At 34.6% G+C, this 15,878-nt stretch overlaps 2 protein-coding genes and 1 pseudogene across 24 annotated transcripts in view; 2 read left to right on the top strand and 1 right to left on the bottom strand.

Moving 5' to 3' along the window:
• SUPT3H (SPT3 homolog, SAGA and STAGA complex component) overlaps positions 1 to 15,878 on the top strand; it is a 605,022-nt gene that overhangs the window by 29,323 nt on the left and 559,821 nt on the right. The gene's annotated exons all lie outside the window — the stretch shown is intronic.
• The window catches only part of RUNX2 (RUNX family transcription factor 2), a 326,022-nt gene that overhangs the window by 299,080 nt on the left and 11,064 nt on the right, over positions 1 to 15,878 (bottom strand). The window lies entirely within an intron of this gene.
• LOC112641888 (U6 spliceosomal RNA) lies at positions 10,785 to 10,885 on the top strand (annotated as a pseudogene).

Raw genomic sequence — 15,878 nt, 5'->3', positions numbered from 1 at the left:
GGTTGGTGGGAAGAATGGAATAGAAAATATGAAGGAATTGATCAATTTGTAGAAAAATGGGAGAAAGAGAAGGGTTTGGAGATTTCAGTGAGGTTTTAAAATAAGTAAATTAGAAGTAGTAATTAAGAGAGCTGAAGGAATAGAAAATTTAACAAAATGCTAATGCTAAGAAGCATTAGCTTGGACATCTCATCCTCTGAAGACTTTCCTGGCATGTTCAATCTTGTTAATTGCCTTCCTGTGTGCTGTGGCCCCTTGTACTATACTCTTACAAAAGCTCTCATTGTATTTCAAGGATCTTTACTTGTCTGTTTCTGTTCCCCACTGTAAGCTCATGACTACAAAGATTGCTTTAATTTGCCTGTTTTACAGTACCCTGGTACCTATGAGGAGCCTAGTAGGTTTTAAATAGAATAAATAGGAAGTTGTGTTCACAGTGGGTAGTATAGTTTAGGAGGACAATCTTCAATGGGAGTTCCTAATGTTGAGAAGAGGTCAGAAGTCTTCAAAGTAGAACAAGAAGGAAATAGGGGTCTGGGTAATCTATCTTCATACTGTGTGTTCATATTGGAAATTCAAATTACCGCTTTATTTTGGTTGTCCCCTGAATTATTTAAGGTTTTGAACATTTGTATATCCTGCATCAGGTATTTATTTTGCTTCCTTATTAACTAAATCGAAGTTTTTTCATTCCCATTATTTTCTTACTACATTAACTTTAGTTTCTTCATCTTTGCCTCATGAAAAATATTTTTAGGTGTAACACTCTATATTTAGAAAATAGCTGATTTGCTTGAAACCTTTCCTGTGTCCTTAGAAAATTGTAAGACCTGGGGCAGCCCGAGTGGCTCAGTGGTTTAGCGCCGCCTTCAGCCCGGGGCATGATCCTGGAGACCCAGGATTTAGTCTTAATGTCAGACTCTCTGCATAGAGCCTGTCTCCCTCTGCCTGTGTCTCTGCCTCTCTCTCTGTCTCTGTCTGTGTCTCTCATGAATAAATAAATAAAATATTTATTTAAAAAAATTGTAAGATCTATATAGTGTTTGGTTTGCAGAAGGAAGTATGGTCTGGTGGAGTCATACAAATATGAGTGAATCCCTTTTAGTTTTCTTTTCTTTTCTTTTTTTACATTACTATGAGACTTTTACTATTTATAAAATTTTCTTGATAACATCCATGTCTCGGGTTTCTCATGTGAATTAGATCATGTATGTAAGTCATTTATATAGGAGATTGATAGGGGTTCAGTGCAAATGTCTCTATAAATGTCTGCCTTTAAAGTTAGTTTGTAGGATTATAAATCGCATTGAGCCCCACCATATCTCTGTAGAACTGCCTGTCCGCCTTCATTCAGAAACAAAGCAAACTACTAGTATCAATAATTTAGACTGAAGGGAAAATTTGAGAGTCTCTAGAAATTGTTTAAGGTGGTTTTTTTTTTTTGTGTGTGTGTGTTTTTGAGTGTGTTTTTTTTTTAAACTGGTGAAGAAGCTGGATCGCAGAGAGGTGATTTGCCCTAGGATGTGTACTTGGTTAGTTTTGGGTTTCAGGATCATCTACTATTAATGGTGCTGAGAGTATATAAAGACTTCATTCATTTAGGTACTACTGGGATGTCTAAATTTCCTGATTAGAACCAGACTTTTAACTGACAAAAAGCTTATCTGTAACATTTTTCGTTGCTTTCATATGTTTCATAAGCTTTCTTTAAAAGATGTAAGGATGGGGCACCTGGGTGGCTCAGTTGGTTAAATGTCTGCTTTTGGCTCAGGTCATGATTGCGGGGTCCTGGGATTGAGCCTGCATTGGGCTCCCTGCTCAGTGGGGAGTCTGCTTCTCCCTCTGTCCCTCCCCACCACTTGTGCTCTCTCCTCTCAAATAAATAAATAAAATCTTTAAAAAAATGCGGTGACCTAATTATGACCACATTTCCGCGCCAGATGTTATTTTTACAAATTATTCTTTGGTTTGAAGTTAGGTTTTTTTTTTTTTTTTTTCTTTTTCTCATCAACTCCCAACATTTACTCTAAAGCAGTGCCACCCACTTTAGCCAGTATGTGAACAGTTTGTCATTGGTTTTTATGAGATAAGTAGCTTGAGACAGATTGTTAACCAGTCCTCTGCTTCCTTTATTGAGATAGTTTTCCCGTGGAAAAAAAGTGGAGTTAAAGGGTGTGCATAGGATGCAGTTGGTTCACATTCTGGTGCAGATTCCTTATCTCATTGTGGACTTGTAATAAACCATTCTTAGACTATCACCTGTTGGCAGGCCACATTTGATCCAGAGGATTATATGCCAGTGCTTTTCATTTATTCATCCAACAAAACCATTCTTAGACTATCACCTGTTGGCAGACCACATTTGATTAAAAGGATTGTATGCCAATGCTTTTCATTTATTCATTCAACAAATGCCTCTTGAGTCCTCCTATGTACTAGGATGCACCCTTTCATCTCATGGGCTTATATATGAAAGGATGCACCCTTTCATCTCATGGGCTTGCAATCTAGTTCTATTAGAAATACCATTGCTGTTTCTCAGAAGTTCTGTTGTTTTTGTAGTAAACAGTATTTTTGCAGTTCAGTTTTCTGCTCTTAAGCCTTTGACTTAAGTGTATATATTTTTACATGTAGTGTAAGATGTAAAAACATTTTAAATTTGATTATCTTTTTTAGTCGATTCTCCTAACATAGGTATAGAATTATATTTTCCATAAATAATGGTTATTTCTCTTTTAAATTAGAACTTCCAAAATATTAATAACTAAGAATGAAGATAATAGAACTTTTTATTTCTGATTTTAATGGAAATGCTTTCCATATTCACTAGTAAGTATGATGTTGGCTTTTGGTTTAAAATAGATCACCTTGAGGAAGTAGTTTTATATTATTGAATTTAAAAAAAGAAAATGAAAAGGAGTTGAATTTTATTAAATGGCAAAAAAGGTAATCTTTGATGTGATTCTATGGTTTTTCCACATTTGACCTACTGATGTGTTATGTTAACAAATTTCCTATTATTAAACCATGTTTATAATCTTGTGGGAGTTTATTATATTGTTAACGAATTATGATAGCTCTAAAATAGTAATCTAGAACCCATTTATTTCTCTAAAATAGATAAAAATAAAATGAAACATTTGATTTATGTGTATCTTTACAACTACTGCTAATATTACTTTTAGTTATATTTTTGGCTCATATCATTCTCTTTTCCTGTGAATTCTCAAACCTTGAAAAATAGCAAAAGTATTTTTGAGTCACTTTCTAATTTTACTTGAAATTTAGGTTTCTGAAGCAACACCTTTTTATTAAGAATATAGAAGGGCGACTCCTGGGTGGCTCAGCAGTTGAGCATTTGCCTTTGGCTCAGGGCGTGATCCCAGGATTTGGAATCGAGTTCTGCATCGGGCCCCCTGTGGGGAACTTGCTTCTCCCTCTGCCTATGTCTCTGCCTCTCTCCCTGTGTCTCTCATGAATAAATAAATAAATCTTAAAAAAAATAATATAGAAGGAGTTAATTTCTAATAAAACAGTGCCAACATAAGTGGATTATGCAGCATATAGGGATAGAACAATGTATTAACCAAACCATTGTTTGGTTGCTTATCTTATATTACTGACAGATGTCCTATTTGTCAGACTTTAAGTATTTTAGAGGTTAAATTACAATATTAGAATTTTAATTATGAAATATAAAAACTGGCAAATTAAATTGATGAAACGAATGAAAGAGCCTGTTGCTTTTGCTTACAAAGGATAAATCTTCTAACACATTGGTTCCCAAACTTTAGTCAGCCTTACAATCACTGTAGATCCTTGCTTAGCCATATGACTGATGGGCCACACCTCAGAATTTTCTGTTTCAATAAGTCTTTGTGATCCCAGTCATGTGCAGTTCTGGTCAATACCCAGGTGATGCTGATGGTGATGGTCTAGGGACCACACTTTGAGAGCCAGTGCACTGATACTCTGTAGCAGATAGCAGAGATTCCCTGACTTATTAGTAAACAGCTGATTTGATCACACAGTTCTAGCAGATGGTGCTTAAAAGAAAATTCAGCAGGTCAACTAAAAGCCGAGAAGCTTAATATTTTTCTTAATGCTTGTTTTTAGTAGACTCATTAATGGAAGATCGAGGGACAAAATGTAGAGAATTACTATGCTTCTGTCATTGTGACTATGTATACGTTCTTTTTTTTCCCCCTAGTGCAGTTGTCCCGATAAGTACTCCATTCAAATTTAGATACCCCATTCATATTATAGTCCGTAACATTTATAGTCAAGATCACACTGATTATATAGAGACAAAATTTTATGATATCAGTGGAAAGATCATAAATATAAACATCTTTATTCATAAATTCTTTCTAAGTATGTATGATATGCTATATTTATTTACTAAGTATGTATGGTATGGTATAAACTGTGCATACATTTGTGTAAGTAAATAATTATACACTGTGATAAGGGCTGTGAAAATGCAAAAGGTTCTAAGAAGTAGTGGAATGTGAGAACTTAATTTAGGGAAAGCCTCTCAGGAAATTCATTAAGCTGAAATTTGAAGAATTGGTAAGAATTTTGGCTACACAAAGGAGTTACAGGAAGAGGAAGTACTACTAGCATCACTAGATAGGCATTGTGTACTAACATCTTTTCCATATATTATTCCACTTAATAACCCTGTTGGATAACATTATTCCCAAATTTTAGATGAAGAAAACTGAGGATTGAAGATATTCAGTAACTTTTCTAAAGTTACCCAGCTGGGATTCTATCAGGTTTTCCTGATTTGGACTCTCTAGAAGCACAAAAGAAGGAAATAATCTCATGATTCATAGATAACCATATTGACATTTTATTATGTTTCATTATTTCAGTATTTAGGCATTTTTTAAAATAGCAATCAAATTATGTATACAAAATTATTTACTGAAAGACATACAGCATTCAAATGGAATATACAACTGTTTCTGGAATACTAGTAATTTTTTAATAGTTTCATTTCATAATATATTGATTTTGGCCTTCATAGAGATAATGAGAAGGAAGAGGTTTCACAGTTTTTATGAAATCAAATGAAAGGCATTCTGTTATAGTCCTCTTTGGGAGTCAAATTTGGTAAATCATTCCTTAACTTTGTTGATCTGATGGAGTGACATTTTTATAAGCGATATTTATAATCTAATTTCTGTTCTGTTTTTCTCATTTTTAAGGACTATAAATAACTTGAAAGAATAAGACCTAATCTTGACTTGTAGTTTTATCATTTGAGAATATTGTACTAATAGTATCACTATTTTTTTTATGCCATTACTTTTCATTAACTGATTTTCATTTATTACATGAAGTCAGTTTTGTGTATACAGAAAAAGAAGCCATTTGGATTTCAGTCTCTATTTAAAAGACGGTCCCTAAGGATTATGTTTCTTTCATTTGAATTTTTAGTCTCTACCATGTGCATACTCCTTTACTTTTGTAGACAGACCCCAAGAATGCCAGAAGAGTTAAAAAATATGTAGAATATAAGTCTTGCTACATTTTATGCTTATTAACCAAATTTTAAAAATATTAAAGGTCAGATTTTGTTTTTATCAAACTTAATATCTTGCCTTAAATGATATATGCCTATTCCTTTTGGGTTCATTATGTGTCATAGTGATTTGTGTTGAGGTATTTCTTTTGTGCACATCTACCTCCAAGAGATTTTAAATACAATTGCAGAACTTTACATTTGTAACTTGAGAAACAAGGAAACACATTTTAAAAAGAAAATCAGAACACTATTCTATAATAGTCATACATAAATCAGTGAAATTCATTTTAAAAAGCGTGATAATCGTGCACTGTAGTTTAATTTCTAAGCTGGTAAATGTAAATTGAGTTTAGATATTAGCCAGATATATTATTCACACGTAAGCCTTAAAGTGATGTGTGTAAATAATTCTTTCGTCTTAGCTTCTTTCTTTGGTAGTAAATTTTTTATTGAAAATGTCTCCAGTTTGGGGCAGCCCGGGTGGCTCAGCAGTTTAGCACTACCTTCAGCCCAGGGCCTGATCCTGGGGACCTGGGGTCGAGTCCCACTGTCCCACATCAGGCTCCCTGCATGGAGCCTCCTTTTCCCTCTGCCTGTGTCTCTGATTCTCTCTCTCTCTCTCTCTGTGTCTCTCATGAATAAATAAATAAAATCCTTAAAAAAAAAGTCTCCAGTTTTTAAATATATTTTCTAGCCATAAAAGTAATTTTTAATGTATTTTTCCTTTATATAGTATTTCTTTAGCATATCTTTTTTCCTGTACCTGTTATCAAATCCCTTTTGTGTCCTTTTATTTTTGTTTAGATGATTGTTCATTCATCCAGTCATTCATCCAGTCATTCATTAATTTGTTCAAGGAATGTTTGTTTAATTACTATGTGCTAGGCATTTGGCTAGATGATGTGGAAAGAAAGAGATGGAAAGAGAGAATGGGAATTCTTTTGTATCTATGCATTATGAAGTATGACTCTTATGTAGGTTTTCTTGTGTGGTCATCACATGGAAATAGATTTTTACCATTTCCATTTTACAAATGAAGATTTGGGTTCAGAGAGATTTAGGGATTTGCATAGAGAACATAGTTTATAAGTGACAACTGTGATTTGACTCCAAGAATATTTGATTTTGCAATGTTGCTTGCCTTCCTACATGGGAAACAGGTTAATAAAGTATACTTGTCTTCATAGGGTGTGTAATTTAGTGTTCTCTGTGCTTTGCGAAGATGTCTGCAGGGCTGCTCAGGAGAGGTTTGAGCTATCTCTGTCCTCCCATGCAACCAGAGTCTCCTTTAAAAGTCCATTTCACTTATTGGGCTTTCTCATAGCATTTCAAGTGAAAAATGGATTTTGCAGTTAAAAAGAAAAAGCTTCAAAAGAAAAAAACTTCAGATTCACTGGTCTAGAATTTTTATACATTTACATACATGTGTAAGTAGAGAGATAGTCTCATACATGGAAACTGAGAATGATAGATGAATATGAGGGAATGATGGGGATAAATATGTGAAAAGAGTAACAAATACACTACTGTGGGAATATAGAGGTGGATAGAAGACTTTCAATTTGGAGGATGAAAGCTTGTGAAAATAATGCCATTTGCATTCTGTCTTCAGAGCTAAGGTAATGTTTGGCACTGTAGATACTGAGGGGAGGATAACAGTGAGATTAGGTAGGGAACACTGCAGGTGAGGAAACAGCATGTTCAAAGACCTAGAGTTGAAGATGAAGCATATGGGCAAATAGCTTAATGTGTCTGGAGAGAAACTTGATTATAGGAAATACAAAACTACTGATCGATATCAGAATTCAGGAAGTGTTGAATGACTAAGGAGTTTAGACTTTTCCATAGGTAGTGGGAAAGCTTTAAAAGGTGTTTGGAGGGGGATCCCTGGGTGGCACAGCGGTTTGGCGCCTGCCTTTGGCCCAGGGCGCGATCCTGGAGACCTGGGATCGAATCCCACATCGGGCTCCCGGTGCATGGAGCCCGCTTCTCCCTCTGCCTGTGTCTCTGCCTCTCTCTCTCTCTCTCTCTCTCTCTCTCTCTGTGCCTATCATAAATAAATTAAAAAAAAATAAAAGGTGTTTGGAAAGGTAAAGGTATGATATGTGTTAATACTGATTAGGAAGGATTGATTATAAGCAGCATGTAAGATGGATTGGCTAAGGGGAAGACCTGTTGTAGCAGTACAGGTAATGGCAGTGGGAATGAAGATTAGGAAACAAACATGAGTGATAATGTGAAGTCTGGATTGTTAGGTATTAGGGACTGTTAGAATTAATAAATTAGTTACCAAAGATGATTCCAGGGTTTCTGTCCTGGAGGAATGCAAAGCTGATGGTGCCAAGTAGGGAGTTTGAGTGTTGAGTTTTATCATTTGTGTCTCAGGTGATTCCCAAAAGGTATGAGGAGTTTATCATAATTGTTTATTAATAGCATAGAAACGACAAGAAATCAAGATGAAGCCTAAAAGGAGTAGAGATATAAATTAATCCAGGAGGTAAAAATGTAGAGAGATGCATATAATAAAGGTGCTCTCTGATTGCTGAGGCATAGCAAAAGTATAACTGTCAAGCTTCCTAGCAACTAGGAAAGCATAACATTGTATACTATACTGTCTCAAATTAAAGCAGATTCACAGTCTACGCATAGCAGTTAGGAATATAACATGTTTTGGTGATAAGGTCTATGAGACTTTTCCTCCATAAAAGCCTGTTGGCCACTTAATTATGTAGTCAGCAGTGTCTCTACAGTAAATATAACATCAAGGATTCAGTTGAATCTTACAACGGCTTTGACTTCAAGCTTAGGAAACAGCACTCTTAAGTAAAAACACATTTTTATTTCTTTCTTTCTTTATTATATTTTAAAGAGACTAAGGGAAAGTCTGATCCCAAGATTAGTGGTTTCAAATTGTGCTTTCTGGGGACATAGGCGTTTCATCATGGAACTCCACATTCCTGTTCTCTCATTCCCATTTTATTTAGAGCAGCTCTACATTTATTTCTCTTATAGATTAGGTTTGCATTTTAAAATTTGGTGTTTGAACAGAGTTCTTTAGCTTAAAAAGGTTTGAAACCATTGACTTACAGCAGTGGTCTCCAAATTTTCAGGGGAAAATATGAAGACTTTTATTTATATATTTTTGTGCCTTAAAATTTCAACTTTTATGAATAATTTATAAGGTCAATAATATGTTAGAAAGGTAACATATATAACTTATAAACAAACAGTTGTGGTTATCACATTCATATTTTACTGATGGGTTACATTAAAAGTGAGCTGAGCTAGAAGAATGAAAAGACAGTAACTTTTAAGATAATTTTTAATGAATATTATTTCACAGAGTTTAGCCTTCAAAACTACTTGGTTTGCTGAAGATTTTAAAGTTTTATTCTCTGGTTAATACCTGGCTAGCTTTTATTTTGTGTTGTCATCTAAAGGCACTAGCATGTTCTTTTAGTCAGGTGAATGGAAGTCCAAACTTTGTTTTTGTAGTACTAAATTGTCATACCATATATTAGATGTACTTGAGATTTTTCTTAGTGTCTTGACATACTTTATCTCCTTTAAATTTTGAAACATCCATGTGAGGCATGGCAGGCAAGTGCATAGTTTTTATTTTCCTTTACAGATAAAGAAAGCCATGTAAGAAAGTAGAAGGGCTCTAGAACAACGTTCTTCTGCTTCTCTTCCTTTTTCTTTAGCTTTTGTGCCTCTTATCACTGCCCTGTAAATACCTTCCTAAAACATGGATCTAGGGTTGCAGGTGCAAAGACTCAAAGTAAAAGATACGTGTCAAGGATTTGGTAAAAATAAGCATGGTTAGATGAAAGGAAGAAGACGTTGAATTTTGAGTGAAAATGTTAAATGCTCAGGCATCAGATGGTAAAAACTTTTCTTCTCGTTGGCAAATTCCTGTTGATTATCAGTGGCTCCCTAAAGACATGAGCTGAGAAGAATTATGGTCATACAAAGTCTCGATGGGGAAAAAAAAATGCCTTGAAGTCTGCTCTGGGTGACCTTTTGCTGACCAGGAAGTATGATTCTCTCCAGAATATAATAAATATGGCATCATCATAGTATTTGGAAGAGTCATAGAGAGCATTATGTAGTTCGGTGCTGGTAAGTGAAGCTCAGAAAGGTGTTTTGTCTTTTTATATCATGATAACTTCTGCAAATAGATCTAAGTTCTTGACTTGAAGCTCAGTCCTTTGAAAGTCCTTTAAAAGTCTAATATGGTAATACTAGAAAAAATTGGGCTTGGAGAAAACTAAATGTGAAAAAAATCAAGAGGAATAATTTATTAAGACTATGTTCTGTGACTAGAACTAATCTTTTTTCCCCCCTCACCTTGTAGGCAAGGATTTATTCAACAAGAAACAAGTCATTAAACATCAGCAATTAAAAGGTTAACCTTAAAATTAAAAAATCCAGTTTATCAAATTCCATCATCTTTTTTGACACTCAAGAAAGGAGGTTTGATTTTTGTTTGATAAGGCAATACATGTCTCTCAGAATAATAATGTGATGAGTTCTCAGTAAGTGCACATTCATGTGGTACACGCAGGGAACAAGGAGAAAATAAGACTGTATTCATCTTTAAGAACTGGAATAGTGATTTGTGGATTGAATAGTCTTCATTGGATCAGTCTTTCATTTATACTTTCTGATTTCCTGGCTATCATACTTTTTCTTTTTAAATTTGTCTCCTTCATAGAGCTACCTATTAAATACTTAGGTACTCTGAACAGGTGGATACTGGTCATGAGGAGCTTTTTAATATACAGCCCCTTTGTTCACATTAGTCAGTTTGCTATATTTTGATTTCCTTATGTGTAGTGGAGACATTCTTAAGCTTGTAAGAATGAAGCCTGCTTTGAAGCATTGTGGATGGCAAGTCTTGTGCCACTCTGGTTATAAATAGTCCTTTATACTTAAGAGATTTAAAAATTCTGTACCTACCACTTTTTTTTTTTTTTTTTTTTGGTCTCCCTGTCCTAGTCCTGAGTCTTGGCTTATCACATTATTTTTTATTTTTATTTTTTATTTTTTTAAATAAATTTATTTTTTATTGGTGTTCAGTTTGCCAACATATAGAATAACACCCAGTGCTCATCCCATCAAGTGCCCAAGTGCCCCCCCTCAGTGCCCGTCACCCAGTCACCCCCACCCCCCGCCCACCTCCCTTTCCACCACCCCTAGTTCGTTTCCCAGAGTTAGGAGTCTCTCATGTTCTGTCTCCCTCCCTGATATTTCCCACTCATACTAAAATTGGAACGATACAGAGAAGATTAGCATGTCCCCTGCGCAAGGATGACATTCTTTATTTTTTAAATGGCCTTCCTTTCTTTCACCTACTACATATATTCCTCTTTTTGTCTTTAAGGCCATTTCAGCTTTCATATTCAGGTGTCTATTTTTTCCCCAGGTCTTTCCAGTTAAGAATAAAGTGCTGGTTCATACAAAACTTCTTGCAGAAAAATATCACATGCTTTTTTCTGTTCTTAATCTTCACTGGATTTAAAATTTGTGATAAGCATATCTTTCTGTGGGCTCTTAATTATTATTGAACTGCCTATCATAAAGCGATTACAGCTTAATTATGTTACTATTCTAGATGATGTTCAAAGGGAATTATATCTATAGCTGTGGGCTCTCCACTGGAAGTTTGTAATCCAAGGCAGAGCTGGACACGAATGAAAAAATGGGAGTAGTGCATGAGTGGGCAAGTAAGGGCATGTCCTTTTTTAAGGGTGAAGAGCAAGTATATATAGGTAAGAGGGGAGGTAGGCTAAATAAATGAGGGACTTCTCCACTGTGTAAGAACTAAGGAGGTTGAAAATTCTACAGTCTAAGAAATCCCTTCAGAGAAGGTAAACTTGTTGGAGCTCTATGATAATCAAATTCTTAGTATACTGCAGAATCCAGCAGATATTTTTTCTTTGTCATATTTACTTCATGCCATCTTTTATTTCTCTCAATTAGGAAGCTTAAATTACTATTTGGGCCTGACAATTTTTCATATAGATAGTTGTCTTCTGTATTTCCTGTTTATTCAGTACAGTGATCATGGAATGGAAAAGAGACAGGAATAGGCATCTGTGATTATAAGGTACTTAAAGAGTAAAATACTAATATGAAATATCAAAGAGGGGAATTAGTTGGAAAATGAAAGTGTGAAGTCCTGTCCACTGAGGCCTCTGCTGGCTAAGATTCTAGACTGAGTTATTAAAGGCATGATTTGTGAGCCATCTAGAATGTGAGCACCAAAATCCCAATGGTTTTATTACTCAGGGGTAATAAAATAATAATAATAATAATAATAATAATAATAATGCCTCTCAAACTCTGTGCTGCCAGGGCCTCTAATATATGTCTCAAGAACATAGGACAAATACAGTGTTTTTAAACTCCAGTAAAGCATTTGACAAGTTTGTGGGGAGACATCATTGACAACATGGATAAACATAGACTGGTATCTAGTTAATACAGTTGTGCAGCTTAATGAATACAAAATATCTCAAATTATTGAAGACCTTGTTTTATAAGAGAGTCAGGCACCACAGTACCCTATTTCTTGTTCAAAGTGGGTAGATCGAGGGGTGATCATGAGAGTTCTCTTTGGTTTTGAAAAGTGGCTTTTTGGAAGTGGTAGTAGAATGGACTTTCTGTCAGTTTCTTAAAAGTGTCTCAGAATTAAGAATTAGGAGTAAACTACCAGGTGGCCTTCACTCAGCATCAAAAAGAACCCTGTAACCGAGATGAAGTGGACGACTTCAGGGAGCTGGTAATATCTGAACAAGCCGGACATTCCAGTAATTGAATGTTATTTTGAACAGGGTATCTCAAACTTTGTTTTTCCTGGGGATCTTGTGAAAATGCAGATTCTGATTCAGAAAGTCTGCATGGAGCCTGAGGTTCTGAATTTTAATGCAAGCTTTCAGGTGCTGCTCATCTGTGGACCATGCCACAGAGTAGTCAGACTTGTAAGAAGATTTCAGGATTGGAAAGTTGATAATACATATGTAATAACTGCAGTGACTTCCTGATTGGGTTGTAGACATTTTACATGTGTTTATCTTACTTAGTTCTAACAGAAAATTTCAAGGTAGGTGGTACATATCTTTATGGTTGAAGAAATTGAGACACAGGGAGCTTAAATAGCTTGCTCAAGGTTTTAAAAGTGATGTAACGAATTATTTTATTTTATTTTAATTTTAATATATTTTTAAATTTTTGCTTTAATTGCACGTAGTTAACACAGTGTTATATTACCTTCAGGTGTAGAATATGGTAATTCAACACTTTAGTTCATTACCTGGTGCTCCTCACAATAAGAATAATTGGTGTAACTGGAATTTCAACTTAACACTAAAACCCTGGCTAGGTGTATCATTTTTATGAGATTCTATGATTTTCATGAAACTGATTCTCCCCCATCAAAATTGTTTTTAATTGTAGGAATTTGCCCTATTTCTTACAACTTGAGCATGGGGATAAAACACCAACATCATTACCAAATTTGTTGTATGGGTTTGATGTTAAACATTAAAACATACTGTCCACTAAGTTTTTAAAATTACTTTATATATAAAATTATTTTGTATATATATATGTTGAAAAATACTGGCAAATATTAAAAAGTCCTTCATAATTCTATTATCCAAACATAATGATTATTACCATTTTGAATTTCTGTGATAACATGCGCACCCTTGTACAACCAAAGAATTGAGACTGTGTTGTTTATAATGAGGATCATTTTTTTTCTTCCACTAAGCACAACTTGAATAATGACAAACACAACACTCTTCCTAGTTTACCCTCCCCTAATTTTCTTCTAACCACCAGCAACACCAGCATCCTCTCCTAGGCTGCAGTCTCCTTTTCCTGTTCCTTGCTTCTCCCAGCCACAGTTGCCAAACTCTGCTGCTGGTTTCTTTGTAATCTCTCTTCAATTTAGCCCTGTTTTTTCACATTCTGGCCCAGCTTTTTCTTACTAGATTAAGGACTGGTAAATCACCATGTCATTCTTAAATGTATTCTCTTTTTCATTAGTTGATTCCTCTGGCTGCACCTAAAACCTTTTGTCTTCTCTTCTCACATCTTTTCAGTGACTTCTGATGAAAGAAGCATGAATATTTGTAGAATTTAGGCTAAAGCCAGTGAAGCATCTTCCCCTATCAGCCTTTGTTTTTGATCAGATCTTTTTCTGTCTTCTTGTCCATTGCCAGATAGGATATGAAGTTGCATGCTTCCTTTACTAAAGTGTTGTATGTAGGATTTCATACCTGCGTATATACTTAGTTCATTTTAATGAGTGATTCTATCTTGCTCTACCTTATTAAAGCTATTTGGTGTGATCATTAAAACATTATGTACCAAATTAAAAATGATTGGAGAAGTGTCTTGAAATTTGCAGATATTTAAATTGCTTTCTTTTGTCTCCAGTTTTTTTTTTTTTTTTTTGTTTGAGTACATGTTTCATCTACGTACCATGACCTGTGGTTCCTGGCTAGGGCTTCTTTTCTCACTGGATCCATACAGACTGAGTAATATAATATTACAGTTTTATTCCTATCCTTTGACAGAAAAAAGGTGGCTAGAACTCTTTTGTGGCTTCTGTAAGAATTTTTGTTTTTAATACTAGTGGAGAAAATGGCTGTGGATGAAATTGGGAGGAATAATAATACACATCAAAGAGTTATTTCCTAGAATTATGTATGCAATCTCTTTGGTAGGCAAAGAAAATGTACCTTTATCAGTGGATCTTTGGGAATTTCAAAGATTTAAGTGAATAAGAATTTAAGAAATTATAATAAGAAATTAAGATTTAGGAATTAAGGTTGCCTTGTTCACTTAGCATGAATGTGGGTGTATAACCTTGTTTTGGTAAGGACAGTAAGACCATGGTAAAGGGAACCTTATGGATTATTACAGAAACTAGGATTTGACTCCAGAGCAGACTGACATAAAGGCCATGACTGAAATCATTATTGTTCTAAAAATTTTACAAATGAGGATTATAAATTCCTTGTGTTTGATGTAACAGTGGAATTTTTAACTCCTAAATGGTATTTTCGTATCACATGAAGCATATATACTGTGTGGTGTGGACATTGAATAAGATTATTGATTATGATGATTGGGTAAGAATTATTTAATTCCTTGGAACCTTCATTTCCTGGTCAAATATGACCTAAAACTTATCCCTTTATATACTCTTCAGTTTCATTTTTTCTTAATCTCTGGTTCTCACTGACTAATATTAAAGATATACTTTGGGAGAATTTGGAGTCTCAGAGATTCTCTCTCTTTTTGTATTTTGGTAGTTTAATAATGCTAAGTTAATGATGTTTCTGAGAATTGATAGCTTTAGAGATGCAACTGGGATGAGGAAGTAGCTTCATGAAGGTTGTGTATACCACTATTTAGGCGATTATGGAGAGTGAGAAAGCTTGGGTTTGAATCTCTGCTCTTCAACTGTGTTGGCAGGTTTTATTACCTCATTTTCACTTTCCTCATCTGTAAATAATTATAATTCCCATTTCATATAAGGGAGTTCTGAGAATTAAAGGAAAGAATGTTTATAAAGGGTTTAGCACAGTGCCTGACACAATAAACAGTCAACAAAGAAAAGGTAACAAAAACAAAATACAGTTTCAAGCATACTCTAAAAATCTTAGGAGTTATGTTAATTACATATATTTTCTTAAAATACATAAAAATCTTAATTAAATATATTTGAAGTTTAAAATATTAAGTTTTTAGAATAGATTAATTATATACTGGAATAGCTATTTGAACCTAAAAGAAAAAATATTCATATTTTTGGTTGTATTCATCTTACTAAATTATCTATGCTCTTGACTTTCTCTTTCTTATTAGTAATTGCTTGTAGGACATGTCCTCATTGACGAATATCTACACTAGAAGAAAGGGAAGAAAAGTAACTGAAATTTTAGTGTTTTCTTTCTTGTGAATAGCTTTACAAATGTTTAGGGGAGAAACAATTTGGAAATGTACATATTTTGTATATACATCTTGCCTTTAGTTTATCTCTGGGGTTAAAAGTTGGCTCTCTATTGGCTCCCAAACTTGGCTAAGTTACTTGTAGAGCTTTGTTTAAAAAAAAAAAAATTCCCAAGCCCCTCTTGTCTCTCCTTCCTTCCCAAGACCTATTCCTCAGGTGATTCTGTTGATCAGTCTGATGTGGGTGCCACTGGGCTGTAGCAAGTAGTGTATACACTATGGGCCCTTTAAGGGAGCATACTCGCTCAGTCCTTTTTTTTTTGAAAGCATTATTGTCAAGTAATAAGGCCACTGAGTTTCCTAGAAAGGT

This window comes from Canis lupus, chromosome 12, assembly GCF_003254725.2.
Source record: "Canis lupus dingo isolate Sandy chromosome 12, ASM325472v2, whole genome shotgun sequence".
NCBI classification, from domain to species: Eukaryota; Metazoa; Chordata; class Mammalia; order Carnivora; family Canidae; genus Canis; species Canis lupus.
The sequence above is the reverse complement of the archived record's forward strand: the minus strand, read 5'-3'. Positions and strand labels throughout refer to the sequence as shown.